Raw genomic sequence first — 9,691 nt, 5'->3', positions numbered from 1 at the left:
TGCATTCACTTCGAGGAGCAACTCATAGCACGCGGTGTGGTAGCCTTTTTTGAGGTTTTTGAAGACGTTGGTGATTTTTGAAGCTTTTCCAAAGTCCGTGCTTCGCAAGACGAAAAAATCGCAAGATGAAAAAACTCGCAGAACGAATTAATTTCGTCTTGCGAGGCACCACTGTATAATATTTCCTTCAACAGTCTGAAAAAGGCTCCCATTCCTCCACAAACTAACCACTGTTAGGTTCCCATATTTTAGCTGTTAGCTTTGCTGATTTCACATAGTCCAGGTAGTTTTTGAATTTCATAACAAGGGAGGGGGTGTTTCATCAATTTATTACCTGCCCTTCACCCTAAAGTCCCAGGCTAGCTTACGACATTAATATTAAAATACAATATTACACAATATTAAAAACAAGAAAAGGAGGGATATAAATGTAAATTAAGAAAAGAAAACAGTCCGTGGAAGTCGAATGGAACCCGTTTTGGAAGTCTGTTGTTGTTCAAAAACCAAATCGCGGCTTCTGATTGGCTGCAGGAAGCATCTGCAGCAGGAAGCATCTGCAGCCAATCAGAAGCTGTGGAAGCCCCGTCGAACGTTCGGATTCCAAAAGAATGTTTGCAAACTGGAACAATCACTTCCAGGTTTGCGGCGTTCGGGAGCTAAAATGTACGAGTTCCAGGGCGTTCAACAACCAAGGTACAACTGTATTCTGATCATGAAACTCAGCCAACATAAAAGTTGTTAAGTTGTGGGTGAACATATCAAACGACACTTCTTCCCCATTTTCAATAATAATAATAATAATAGTCTGTTTATATGCCACCCATCTGACTGGATTGCCTCAGTCATTCTGGGCGGCTCCCAGAAAAAAAATAAGTAAAAACACAATTAAGTAAAATAAGTAAAAAAAACACGACTTCAAACACTTAAAACTTCCCTGAACAAAGCAGCCTTCAGGTGTCTTTTAAGAATCACATAGCTGTTTATCTGTTTGACATCTGCTGGGAGGGCGCCACTACCTAGAAGGCCCTCCGCCTGGTTCCCTGTAACCTCACTTCTCGCAATGAGGGAACCACCAGAATGCCCTCATAGCTGCTTCTCAGTGTCCGGGCTGAACGGTGAGGGTGGAGACGCTTCTTACTCGATTTTGGAGAATACAAGCCACTCTTCAGAAAGGAAGGTTTTGGGTTTTGCACATTTTGGTATTTTGTATCGTCTACTTTTTTTTTTTTTTTTTTTTTACTAAGTCCCCGCCCCCTGCCACACTGGAAATCTACCTTCTTTAAGCAAAGAAAGAAAGATGCAGTGACAAATTTGCATTCTTTCATGTATCTATATTTCTACCGACGTCCTCCAACATAGCAAAGGAAGATGATGTTGTAAATAAGACACCTTGTCTTTTCCTTCTCCTCCTGCAATGAGGCTACATTTTAATATTTTAATGTTCCATTATTTTAATGTTGTATTTTATTTTTGTTTTTAAGTTTGTAATCATTCATCTTGTTTTTATTATTGCTTGTAAGCCGCTCTGAGCCCGGCCTTGGCTGGGGAGGGCGGGGTATAAATAAAAAAATATTATTATTATCATTATTATTATTATTATTATTATTATTATTACTTATTCTAGTGTGTCACCTCACTAGCAGGAGCTGCATAAAAATGTGAGTGTAGCCATTTCAGGGCATCACCTGAAGCTTTACATTCAAGCTCCCCAATAAATAGCTGCATTTACCAAACAAGATGGCAAATATGATGAAGGCTTGCTTGCCTGTTGTCAGCACTTGAAGGCTCTCCATTCTGACTTCTGCCAATGATTTGAAGATATGCTTAAAATGAACATGCCCGATTTGGTTTTGCACCCTTTTTCAAGTATGAACACAGAAGAATCTCAAAATTTACAAGAACTGATAGAAGTAAGAACAAATGAGTTCTGGCTGCAATAGAAGATACCTGCACTTTGTCCTGGATTACGGGTTATAGTATAAAAGTTTTTAATTGCATTTCCTTCATCGTATTTAGTGGATCGTAGGTTCAGAGCGGTCACAAATCTGTTAACTAAAAAAAGAAACCGACTGCAGATAGCTAATCATGCTGATTTAAGAATGTTGCTGACAAAAATTGATAAATTGATAGCAGTGCACCAGTCTCATCCTTCTCATTGGGATTATTTTTTGATGTTCATGATTTTTATTTTAATATTTTCCTTTCTTATCCTAATTTTCTGTGTGTAATGCAAAAGTTACCACGGCTGATTTTAAGAAGTCATTGTATAATTTCCAACTTCAAGGTGTCTTATTTACAACATCATCCTCCTTTGCTATGTTGGAGGACGTCGGTAGAAATATAGATACATGAAAGAATGCAAATTTGTCACTGGATCTTTCTTTCTTTGCTTAAAGAAGGTAGATTTCCAGTGTGGCAGGGGGCGGGGACTTAGTAAAAACATTTTCTGGAATGGTGGTGGGGTAGGCTAAATAAGTTTGGGAACCTGCCTCTTCACAAGATTGCTTCTTGAGATGATCCAGAAACTACAGTTGGTTCAAAATATTGCTACAATATTTATATAAACATAGGTGATTAGTAAACCATTTCAAAACACATCCAAGCAATAGAATTATGAGCCGTGTCCATAATGCAGTCAACAGAATTGACAGTCTCACATGAAAACAAAGGATCATCTCAAAAGGAGAGGTGAAATGAAGGGAAATTGTCATATACCGTATTTTTCACTCCATAAGATGCACTTTTTCTTCCTAAAAAGTAAGGGGAAATATCTGTGCGTCTTATGGAGCGAATGTGTGGTCCCTGGAGCCGAATTGCTCAGGGGCAACAGGCAGATCATGCTTTTTTTTTTTTTTTTTGGAAAGAGGAAAGTGGGTGTTGAAACAAAGCCGCTGATCGTTTGCCGATTGGGGAGAGAGATAAGGGACACTATACTTAAAGGAGGCTGCCTGGGAGTGGGGAGGTAAAGACAGCAAACTTGCAAAGGGGGGGGGGGGACAGGAAGACTAAAGCAATGAGGAGAGAAATTAGAAGAAAAGGAGGAGCAAAAAACTGCTCCAGCTAAGGAAAAGACACTAAGGCAAACAAGAGGGAAGGGAGTGTTGAAAGGAAACAGCTGATCGGTGGGATCGGAAGAGAGATAAGGGACACTAGCAGAGGCTGCCTGGGAGGGGGGAGGTAAAAGCCCCTGGATCCTCAGGATTTTTACATTGGGTCACCCCAAATTTACATCAGATCACATAGCATGTCCATGGCTGCAGCCTGCACCAAAAAAAATCACGCATCCACTGTTTCCTGGGGCTGTAATGGTGCAAAAATGTGGTTACAAAGCACGGATCCACATGGATCCTCAGGATTTTTGCATTGGGTCACCCCAAATTCACCATCAGATCACATGTCTGTAGCCACAGCATGAACCACAAAAATCATACATCCACTGTTTCGTTCAGAATATTTTTTTTCTTGTTTTCCTCTAAAAGCTAGGTGTGTCTTATGGTCAGGTGCGTCTTATGGAGTGAAAAGTACGGTAATCATTTGTTTCAGGCAATCACCTTTCTTTCTCGGTGCCTCGCAAACTAAGGCAATGTATTTCTATATTTTGCAGTGCTATTTCTGGAAGCCCATGTGTGGCCTCAGATAATTTATTTGAATAGTGAGTGAGAGAATGGAGATGCCATTTGTCTTGGGGTTTCAATTCCTCTCAGACTCAAGCAATTATATCTTCATCCCTGTGTTAACTTCATCTGCCACCGAGTCCGTTGTCGAAATTACTTGCAGATTTCAGCTGCGAGGATGTTGGACGGTCATTGTTTAGATGTTAGCCAGCAAGCCTGGGAAATTTAATGACTGTCAAAAGTGGTGAGCACCAGCAAAGAAACTCGAACTTCTTTTTGGGAGACCTCCCACGCTGAGCTGTGTCACTTTTCTAGTGACACAGAATCTAAAAATTGCCACAAAGACACTGTGCTCGTGTGGGCTATGATCCTATACAAATACATTGCGGGTAAAAAAAACCCACTCTTGAATTTGGTGGAAATTGTATTTGAGAAAACATGCCCAGGTCTGAGCTGTTTGCAACTGCTTATCAACATATATTTTCTACCTATTGACCCAGGTGCTCTTAACCTTGGATTCTTAAGAATTTGAAATTTGACTTTTCCAAATATAGGATTAAAAAGGAAATGAAAAAAAATGATTGGGGCACGCTTCTTGCAAGGAAAGCGATCAATCCTAAATGCATAGAAAGAAAGCTTCCTTTATGCATATCTGCAGTGGAACAGATATCTGTGGTGTATCACCATCCTCTCTGCTTTGGTTTTATTGCCTTTCCTCTCCTTAGTCCTGCAGAGATTGGCAGATCCACGTCGTACATGTAAAGTACATCCAACATACAGTTAAAGCACATAATGTTCCCTAGAGAATCCTGGGAATTGTAGTTCCCCCTTCACATTGTAATCATCCCCAGCACCCTTAACAAACAACATTTCCCAGAAAATTCCTTGAGGAATGTGTGCTGCATGTGCTTTGAATGTGTGTTGGATGTGCTTTGAAAATAGGGTGTGGATCTGGGGCATTAGTTCTCGAGTGTACAATTCACTTCAGGTTTAAATCCCCTCAAAAAGTTGCAACTAGATCTATACAGTGGTACCTCGGGTTAAGTACTTAATTCGTTCCAGAGGTCCGTTCTTAACCTCAAACTGTTCTTAACCTGAAGCACCACTTTAGCTAATGGGGCCTCCCGCTGCCACCGCACCACCGCTGCGCAATTTCTGTTCTCATCCTGAAGCAAAGTTCTTAACCCGAGGTACTATTTCTGGGTTAGTGGAGTCTGTAACCTGAAGCATCTGTAACCCGAGGTACCACTGTATGGCCAAGGGGGCTTGGGGCTCTTGTTTCTAAAACAGCAGTCCTCCTCTCCCACTTTGCTGTAGCAGCTTAAGAAGCTGTGGGAATGTTCGAAAGCCATTAAAAAACAACACCCTAATTGTTTTGGATCCATATTTAATTGTATTCAGAGTAAACCAAATTAAACCAGGGCGTTTTCAAGGAGCATACTTCGAGTGTGACTAAACCTGGTTTCAACTCTTTGTGTTTTATTTTTCATAAAAGTTGTACTTTTTTAATGCAAGTTGGGAGAGTTTTCAACATTTTTTTTACTATATTTTGAAAGTTTATGTAGAATGACATTCTTAAGAGTGTCTAGGGAGACCCAGCCAGATGGACAGGGTATATTATTATTATTATTATTATTATTAGTTATGAGCATGTACACATACACAAGCAGCAAACCAGTCTAAACAAGTTCTCTTTGACTACTGACAACTTCTAATTCTGTTTATAAATTGTCCTTGGGAGGCAGATAAACTTATAACAACATCAAGCCTTGTTCATTTATCATTGTCATAGGGGAATCTAGACTGACAGTATCCTTTAAACGGTTTAAATTGCTTATACAAATCAACCATAATGGAAATTGTATTCATCCCCACCACAAACCAAACTTTTACCATACCATTCCCTAGTGGATGGAATTTTTACTTGCCTTCCAATCTTTTACTTCCCTTCCAATATTTTGCTTGTAACGATATTTGCCTTTGCCGCTGTTTCGAAATGCAAGAAGCCGTGATCCAAAACAACTTTTTTGTCTAAAGGCATTGAACATAATCTTCTAGTTCTCATGACAGTTATATGCATCTGCTGGGCATCATCGCAGATTGTGTTGCGTCATGCGTTAAGGAAGGATGGACTCCCGAGGCTCATAATATATAGGTCTTTCAAACACAGTAGGAGATCTACAATACCAATTGCATATAGACAAAAAGGATTGGGTGAGGGATGGGTTGGGGGCTTGGGGTCCTGTGTTGGAGGGGGGCATAGGAGCCAACTCCTAGGAGCCAAGGTCCCTTGGGCCCCCAATAAAATATTTGAGGGGGCCGCCTCCTCCAAGTTAATGGGCATTGCCATTCAAATGTGGGGGGGATGTGCCGTGTCATGTGATCGATAATGTGAGGCAGGGCTTTTATGCTCCCCAATGTTTTATCCAAGTTGGCACCCCTAGGGGATTGGGTCTTTCTGTGCCTGGCACTGACAATAACTGTTAGAATTCCTGCTCCATGATTGCAGTCATAGGATTGTTGTCTATCACATGACGGTATATGTTTTGACTCCACAGAGTGGGAAGTGACGGAGATAGGATGTTTGTGTTACTGTGTTCCGTGAAGTGGGACTATTGTTTCTTTTTCTCTTTGCTGTCTGATGCTAGAGAGAGAGGGAGCCATGTTGCAGTGCTCCGTGTGTTTATATGTAAATAAAGTAGATTAGCCGAAATGCTGAGTTGCTGAGGTGCGTCATGCGAAATGTGCAGACTCTGCAGATCCCTATGTGTGCCGATGTCTGTTGGCATCGGTGGCTGTGATGTTCGGGCGGAAGAAAGCTTTTGAAGCTCCGGAACGATCAACCAGGAGGGAGGGAACATGCCAGTTGGGCATGTGTCTCTGCCAGGGTCCTACTCGAGTGTAGGCTGAACTCCTGACAATAACAACCAACAGACCCACCTCCCTAGCAAGGCTTGGCACCGAAACGTAAGCCAGGGAGCAGGAGAAAGGTCTGTAGCCACAATTATTGTTGTTGTTGTTGTAGTAGTAGTAGCCACAATTGTTGTTGTTGTTGTTGTTGTTAGAATTTATACAGTCCTATTCCTGGAGGGGTCCCATGAATAAGAGGGACAAGAGAGAGATGAAAATGACAGTCACACAGTGCCATTAACTGCCAGGTACTGCACCTTCCCAAGGATGCACCTGTCCTTAGGTTCCTATTTTTTAACTCTATAACTTGCTCGTTTTCTACTTCCAGTATAGTCTATTAAACAGGAATGGGCCGGATCCCATATGACTGACTGCAAACATAATAATGAATGGATGAAGACTGTCTGATACTAAGAGGTTGACAACCCTTGTTACTGTGCCTAGTTGAATGGTAAATAAGTAGGATTTTTTTTTCTGTTGCGAATCAGTGCTTTTATTATTATTGTTGCAAATGGCATTGGATATTGCAGTGAATATTGCAATGAATATTGCATCACAGATCTGTTATAATTTTTGAGCTTGTACCTTTTGTTTTTGTTTTTACTGTACTGTTGTAGGTTTGAGGGTGGCCCTTGGCTAAGTGAAGATTTGATTTGAACAGCAGACAAGCAGAACAAAGTCCCACCAAGCACAATAGGGATTCCTCCTGAGTAAGCCCAGCTCGGAGGGCAGGACAAATCAATATCAAAAGCCTGACAGCACAGAGACGTCCTGTTAAATGAGAAAAAAAGGCTTCTGTCAGAGCTGCCCAAAGTCCCAGCTCACAAAGGACCAACGCCAGTTCTCACTATATACAAAAGTCTTTATTAAGGTTCAGTTTCCATTTCAAAGCCGCGGCGTGCAGCTCTACGTCTCAACCCTAGACCGCTGAAGCTCCATCTGAATCTCCTCCCCCTCGACACCAGTTCAAGACCCTAGCCTTGCTCCACCTCCTCCTCTGCTCCTTTCTCCTCTGGGTCCTTCTGCCCGCTGGGGTGTCGCCCTTTCTGGACTCTTCTGATGCTGATTCCCCGGATTCTTCCCCCTGCTTCCGGTGTGCTTTAGGACCTGGCTCCCAATCCGACCTCCCTGCTGTCCCGCGCTCCTGTACATTTGAACTTGGCGCGCGCGCCCAGCCGGCAACCTTCCTCCTAACCGTTACACTGCTCCTGTCACTGCTTCCCCCTTCGGGGGGGTTGGCTGGGTCTGACTTCCCCTCCGTTCCCTCACTCAGCGATAGGGGCGTGGTCAGCCCTGCCTCATCTTCTCTCCCCACTGGAGGGGAAGCCGGCCCTGACACATGGGACTCTTCCCCCCCGCTACGCCCAGGTGGGGAAGCTGGTCCCGATCTCCCGCTGCTGCTTTGGGAGTCGCCGCTGGCCCCTTGCTTCTGGTGCGTCCTTCCCGGGACCCCCCTTGCCCTGGCCATCGGTGCCCCCTTCTGGGAATCTTCCGAATCGCTGGAGAAGCTCATGGAATCTCTCGGCCCACTGTCATACTCCCCTACGCTGCCCTCAGATTGTTCCCCTTCGCTCTCCGCTTCCTCTCTCCCCTGTGCCTCTGCTCCTGAACCCCTGACAGCTTCTTTTTTATTTTAAAAAAAATGACACTGCACTGGCCAAGCCCAAACTTAGGAATGGCATAGGGAACTTTTCCTGGCCCAAGTGGGGCAGATCCCGATCTCCCACCCCCGCAGGCCAAATTTGACAGGTGAGTTGATCCACCCACCTGCCTATTAGCTGACATTACTGTGCTGTCAGGTGATGCCGCACTTTGATTGTGTGGATTAGAACGTGCGCCATGGGCTGTTTGAAAACCCAATTTCAAACAGCCGAGCAGGCTCTTTAATCCTCTAAAATCCAGCGGCTGAAAAGGCAGGGTGGTACCATTTGTAAAAGAGCTTTCAAACCATCCTGTGCTGCTCTTTGAAACTCCAGTTTGACTTCACATGTAGGGTGGGCGGTGATGGCTTGCATACCAAGTGGGGAGGTCTGGCAGGGCCAGGGTTGGCTTGTGGGTTGGACGTCCCCCATCCCTTGTTCTTGGACTGGCCAAAAGTTAGATCTGCATCACAGAATGGATAGTTTGTGTTATGTACTGAGTTGAATAGGATCCAAAATGCAGCAGTCTGATTGGTCCTAGAACAATAGGATCCAAAATGCAGCAGTCTGGTCCTAGAACAATGCAGCAGTATGATTGGTCTGCAGGAGCCACCCAATCCAGCTCCAGATGGAAGTGAATCCACAACCTGATTGGCCTACAGGAGAATTCCGGAATTAGCCAATCACGTGCAGCCCATTGTGTAAATAATGTATATAAAGCAGATACTTTGGGGGGACTTTCATTCCTCCTCACCACTATGAGCTGAATAAAGAGCATGAAATCCACTCTCGACTCCGAGTATATTTTAGTTTGATTAGTTAGAGGGTGGTGCTGATCACACCATTTGTAAAAGAGCTTTCAAACCATCCTGTGCTGCTCTTTGAAACTCCAGTTTGACTTCACATGTAGGGTGGGCGGTGATGGCTTGCATACCAAGTGGGGAGGTCTGGCAGGGCCAGGGTTGGCTTGTGGGTTGGACGTCCCCCATCCCTGGCTCTTGGACTGGCCAAAAGTTAGATCTGCATCACAGAATGGATAGTTTGTGTTATGTACTGAGTTGAATAGGATCCAAAATGCAGCAGTCTGATTGGACGTAGAACAATGCAGCAGTATGATTGGTCTGCAGGAGCCACCCAATCCAGCTCCAGATGGAAGTGAATCCACAACCTGATTGGCCTACAGGAGAATTCCGGAATTAGCCAATCACGTGCAGCCCATTGTGTAAATAATGTATATAAAGCAGATACTTTGGGGGGACTTTCATTCCTCCTCACCACTATGAGCTGAATAAAGAGCATGAAATCCACTCTCGACTCTGAGTATATTTTAGTTTGATTGGTTAGAGGGTGGTGCTGATCACACCAAGGTTGCAGGCACAATCCTTGAATGGGACACCTGCATCACAGGGGGGTTGGACTAGATGATCCTCAGGGTCCCTTCCAACTCTACAATCCTGTGATTCTATGATCTTGGCCTTGGCTCACTTGAAATTTTAAAAAACCCTGAATTTTTAAATTAAAAATAAT

This window comes from Podarcis cretensis (genome assembly GCF_951804945.1).
Source record: "Podarcis cretensis genome assembly, chromosome: 10".
NCBI lineage: Eukaryota > Metazoa > Chordata > Lepidosauria > Squamata > Lacertidae > Podarcis > Podarcis cretensis.
Note: the sequence above shows the minus strand (reverse complement) of the source record.